The 6,106-nt window shown below is 40.2% G+C and overlaps 1 protein-coding gene across 1 annotated transcript in view; it reads left to right on the top strand.

Moving 5' to 3' along the window:
* The first annotated feature begins 338 nt into the window (after positions 1 to 338).
* LOC135520376 (epithelial discoidin domain-containing receptor 1-like) overlaps positions 339 to 6,106 on the top strand; it is a 91,162-nt gene continuing 85,394 nt past the window's right edge. The window contains 1 exon segment of the mRNA XM_064945874.1: positions 339 to 725. The gene's annotated coding sequence lies outside the window, so the exon portion shown is untranslated.

Raw genomic sequence — 6,106 nt, 5'->3', positions numbered from 1 at the left:
GATATCTCACATAAAGTGAGGATGTTGATGCTGAAAACCAGGGTACAGTTTTCCAGACAGGTGTACAAGCAAGGGGTTAACAAGGTAAAATACCTCTGTTTCCTTCCCCTGTATTATATTTCATATTCCCCAAATCTCTCAATTCCTGTAACAAATAAAAATATCTCTATACCCAGGGGCTTACTCACATTTACAGTGCTGTTGTCGGGCCATGGGTCCCACCCAGGGCGACTACTGATTGGCTGTTTGCTGGTAGAATATTCAACAAGCACCTGGCTAGCTGTTGTGATTGGACACAGCCAGTGCAGTTATGTAAATTAGCCCCTGGCGCTGGCCTCGCGGTGAGCTGAGGTTTGAGCAGGGCTCTGTGTGCGCAGCTGAAACTAGGCTTCCTTGGTGAAGTAGACGAATAGAGAGCGACGGATATATTAATGGGTTTCTCTTCCCGTTCTCTTGTCAGTTCAAAACTTTAATCTTGACAAATGTGATCTAGACAACTTGACATTTTCTACGTTTCTGGACGTAACGTGTTGCCTACTTTGGAGTGCTTTGTTGTTTTCACAGTCGAAGAAAGGTCGAACGCGCCGCGCAACAACTGCAGGCAGCGTTGGATTATTCCCGTGGTGGAATATTTTGGTGGACAGTCACCGTCCTACACATTGCATACGGGATATTCAAAACATTTACAAGTTGCGAGTGGTGTCACATTTCTCCGTGACTTTTAGGTAAGTGGTAAAAACTACATCACGTTCATGCATTGATAAAGAGTACGCACGGTCAATAAACGCAAATTGCTAAATCGCTCATGCCAGGTAAGGAGCTGCTGTGGGTAGGCTATCTTCACGGTTACATGAGGTATTTATGTCCGTTTGTCTGTAAATGGGTGTTTGTGGGTTTATGTCAGTTTTGTCTGTCTGCCCCACTGTGTCGATTGGCGTCAAACAGTCTCCGTGTCAGGCGGGGAAGGCTGGTTTGGACTGGGGCCACAGAACTCGGGAAGCGCATAGTGAGGTGTAACGTTGCAACCACATTGCTTGTTTGTCTGGCCTGGTGATTAGATAAATTCTATTTTCCAAGAGTCAACGAACTAACGTTAACTACTTAGTTATTACATTGCATTATTCACATCTTCATTGGTGATGTAGTACATCAGATGTACAAAGTAGCTAGTTAGGACTATTGTAATTAGGCTACATTATATCCCTGCAGTATAAAAATATCCTAATGTATAGCATTAGGTCTTATATAGCGTAGTTACAGTACATTGGACCTCTAAGTGACAACAGAGCTGATAACCACATAGGCCTAACTGCTCTTCACGTTATTCTATTATTTGATAGGCTGACCACTGTAATACCAGTGTATAAACAGTGTATTACCTAAAAAACGCACTGTCAGTTGTTCAATCGTTTATTGTTCTTAGTAGGCTACGTATATGAATTAGCTGGCCCGCATTAGGCCAAAGCCTATGCGCAAATGTAGCTTTTTCATGCATTTTTATTTAGGCTTTGCATTCCGTTAGATCTCTTAGGTGCTTATCCGATTTACTGCCCACAATTTACCCCCCTAAATTGCAAATGGGCTTGAGTTGTTTCAAGTCATTCCCCCTGCCACATTCCATAATAAATAACCTTTCAGCAACATTGTTCCCTTTGAATTACCCAGAGTCTGTAAAACTCTAGAGGTAATGGGCCGATTCTATTGATATGGTGCTCCTCAAACCCAGTCGGTGTTAAACACAATACATTCTATGGATGCAGAGTACTGCAACTGTAAAAAGGCAAAGGGTCCTTAACGTGAGAAGGATTGGGGTCGATAAAGAGTTGAACGTTTACCATGATGACCTCATAGCGTCCAGGTGGCCATTTCACACCTTGATGGAACATGGTGCGGTTATTAACCTTGTGACCTCACGTGGCAAGCAGGTGACCCCAAACAAGGCAGAGCCGCTTGAATTTCATTCCTATGGGATACACCAGTGTAGCGAATGGGGAGTTCTCCTCACTGGAAAAAACCCCCCAAACTAGCCTAAAGTACTGCCAGAGAAAATCAACATGTTTTTAGAGAATCCAGTCTCAACCTATGGAACACAATCGGACACCTCCAAGGACTGAAGGGTTTTTAGAAGAAACACATGTGGAAGACAAGAGAAGGAAGAAGGAGAAACATGTCCATTATGTCCCAAGCATCATCACCCACAGTGTTAATGAATCCATCATGGAGAATGAATGGATCGGTTATCCTCTGACAGAGACATGGGATGAATTACAGTGAGAGAGAATGTGCTTTCTCATAGAACCAAGTTTGTGTGTGTGTGTTTTTTGGACACAAAGTAAACAATAGGGTTAGGGGGGTAATTGTGCAGAGAGAGCAGGGGTCTGGTTTCTCTTCCCTGTAGATATGTCTTTATTGGTGGGTAGCTGGTTGTCCTGGCCAGGGGGCTGGTCCTGCTGCTGTGTCGGGAGGATGGTGTTGTTGGGGTGGGGGGAAATGCTGCCTGGCTCGGGTTGGTTTAGCTGCCTGTGGTTTTGTTAATAGATAAAGAGACAATAAAACCCTTTCTACCCCTACTCTCTTTCCCCTATTCTCTCTTTCTCTCTTTCTCTCAATTCAATTCAAGGGCTTTATTGGCATGGGAAACATATGTTTACATTGCCAAAGCAAGTGAAATTAATAAACAGTAAATATTACACTCAGAAGTTCCAAAGAATAAAGTCATTACAAATGTCATTATGTCAATATACAATGTTGTAACGATGTGCAAATAGGTAAAGGAAAAAAGGGAAAATAAATAAACATAAAAATGGGTTGTATTTGCAATGGTGTTTGTTCTTCACTGGTTGCCCTTTTCTTGTGGCAACAGGTCACAAATATTGCTGTTGTGATGGCACACTGTGCTATTTCACGCAATAGATATGGGAGTTTATCAAAGTTAAAAACAGTTTTTGAATTCTTTGTGGATCTGTGTAATCTGAAGGAAATATGTGTCTCTAATATGGTCATGCATTTGGCAGGAGGTTAGGAAGTGCAGCACAGTTTCCACCTCATTTTGTGGGCAGTGAGCACATAGCCTGTCTTCTCTTGAGAGCCATCGTCTGCCTACGGCAACCTTTCTCAATTGCAAGGCTATGCTCGCTGAGTCTGTACATAGTCAAAGATTTCCTTAATTTTTGGTCAGTCACAGTGGTCAGGTTTTCTGCCATGGTGTGCTCTCTGTTAACGGGTCAATTAGCATTCTAGTTTGCTCTATTTTTTTTAGTTAATTCTTTCCAATGTGTCAAGTAATTCTCTTTTTTGTTTTCTCATGTTTTAGTTGTGTCTAATTGTGTTTCTGTCCTGGGGCTCTGTGGGGTATTTGGTATTTTTGGGTATTTAATTAGGATCCCCATTGGCTGTTGCAAAAGCAGCAGCAGCTACTCTTCCTGTGGTCCACACAAAACATTACATAAAATACAGATCATTAATAGACGGTTGTGTTTGTGAACAGAGCCCCAGGACCAGCTTGCTTAGGGGACTCTTCTCCAGGTTCATCTCTCTGTAGGTGATGGCTTTCTCTCTCTCTCTTGCTCTCTCTCTCTCTCTCTCTCTCTCTCTCTCTCTCTCTCTATGCCTCCTCTCTGTCCCCTACTCGCTCACTCTCCCCTCTGCTGTGCTGGTAATACCGATGAAGAGTGAGGACAGAGAGGAGGAGCATTGTGTTGATAGATAGACCCTGAAGGGATCATAGATTTGTTCTGTCCGTGTCTAATGGGCATTTGGATGCCAAACCTCCATGTCGTCCCAAGAGGGTGGTTGTCATTTCATAGTCTGGTTCTATCAGCTTTAGAGAAGATACAAGAAGAGATTGACATATTGTAGCCTACAGTATTTAGATCACACTTCAACAATGTGAGTATACCGCTGCATACAAATTGGATTATTGTGAATTCTTTGGAGTTTTGTACAGGAAAGATGCATTTACAGAGTCAGAATGATTTTCTTTGTAAGTGCTCTATGCAAGTTGTCTGTTCAGTCTATCAGTAAGAGGTATCTGTTTGTAGCACAAATATTGTACAATCCAGGAGTGCAAGGCTCTTAGAGACTTACCCAGAAATACTCGCAGCTGTAATCACTGCCAAAGGTGATTCTAACATGTATTGAGTCAGGGGGTTGAATACTTATCTAATCAAGTAATATTAGTGTTTTATTTTTCCTATATTGTTTTAGTTGTTATATTCTTTTTTCACCTTGACATTGCAGAGTATTTTGTGTAGATCATTGACAAAAAATGTATACATTTTAATCACACCTTGTAACATAACAAAATGTGGAAAAAGTCAAGGGGTGTGAATACTTTCTGAATGCACTGTAGATGCATGTAATTACGCCAAGACATGCATACTACATACCACATTATCAGTTAAAACGTAATAAATGTAACTGGGTTTAGGTGATTGTGAAGCATTCAGGTTTAGTTCCGCCAGTATACAGTCACACAGGTTAACCATTGACCTCGCTGCTGATGACACCATTGTCCTCTTTTTCAGGACTTTGTGTTTATGAGATACATTTATTAGATGTCGTGTTAGGGGAGATACTGTAACGTTTGTTAAATGACTTCGATCTTAAAAAGTGATGCGCTCGCATGTAAAAAATACATATATTTTACTGGTTCATAGGAATATAAAACGTGAATCAAAATAACAAATGAACCACATACTGCCTGCTTGCAAAACCTCACCTTTATTGCAATCTACTGTATTTCAATAGTCAATGCTTCCATCTACCATTGAGGTCTGTTGAACTAAACATTGGCTATTGAAATAATAAAGAGCTGAAACTTTGCTAGCATACACAGTGTACAGGATTTAGTTTTATAATCTGTAATCTTAGATTAAAACATAGTAATATCATCCTTTTATGGATGGAATAGCTTGTATGGAAGCAGTTGTCCATAGCACAATTTTTTGTTGTTGTACTAATTGGCTCCCAACAGGCTGACAGACCTCATGTTCAGGAATAATTCAATAACCAAGGACGAGCAGGTTCCATCTACACTCTCAGACAAAGTAGCCTTTTTACACCTCCAAAAAGAAAGCATTGGCTAAATTGTTTATCTCTTGTCCCAAACCAGTTCCCCCTTGGTCTAGACAGCTAGCTAGACTTTTCAATACAACTTCTTTCTCATACTTTTCTCTTGCAAGCATTTGAATAGCTGTCAAAGAGAGAGAGGAAGAAGAGAGAGATAAATTCTAAATTGCATAATGGGCAGCGACACTTAAAAGCGGGATGTGAAGTCGTTTTGGGTTCTGCTTGTCGGTTTGTTTCAAACCATTTCTGAGACCCATTTGATCTCCCCCTCTCTCCTCTCCATCTCCATCCGTCTCTCCCTCTGCCCCATCCAACATACCTTTGATGCAGTAATTGATCGTTCTGGCAATCTGTCTCTCTCCAAATCTCTCTGAACATCTCTTCTTTCACTTCATCTTCACCACTCTCTCTCTCTCTCTCTCTCTCTCTCTCTCTCTCTCTCACATTTCAGATCATTATATTGTAATGATTTTATTCCTAAGGATTTCACTGTTGTTGTTGTTTAAAACACAATATAATGCCTTAGTACTGTATGTATGTATCTAGTACTTATTGTATGTACTGTATGTATGTATCTAGTACTGTGTGTATGTATCTAGTACATAATGTATGTACTTTATGTATGTATGCATCTAGTACTGTATGTATGTACTGTATGTATGCATCTAGTACTGTATGTATGTATGTATGTATCTAGTACTGTATGTATTTATTTAGTACTGTATGTATATACTGTATGTATGTATCTAGTACTGTATGTATGTACTGGATGTATGTATCCAGTACTGTATGTATGTACTGTATGTATGTATCTAGTACTGTATGCATGTACTGTATATATGTATGTATCTAGTACTGTTTGTATGTATCTAGTACTGTATGTATGTATGTACTGTATGTATGTATCTCGTACTGTATGTATGTACTGTATGTATGTATCTCGTACTGAATGTATGTATCTAGTACTGTATGTATGTACTGTATGTATGTATGTATCTATTTCTGTCTGTCTGTCTGTCTGTCTGTCTGTCTGTCT

Source organism: Oncorhynchus masou, chromosome 29 (assembly GCF_036934945.1).
Source record: "Oncorhynchus masou masou isolate Uvic2021 chromosome 29, UVic_Omas_1.1, whole genome shotgun sequence".
In the NCBI taxonomy this organism is placed as follows: Eukaryota; Metazoa; Chordata; class Actinopteri; order Salmoniformes; family Salmonidae; genus Oncorhynchus; species Oncorhynchus masou.
This window is presented reverse-complemented; position numbering and strand designations above follow the sequence as displayed.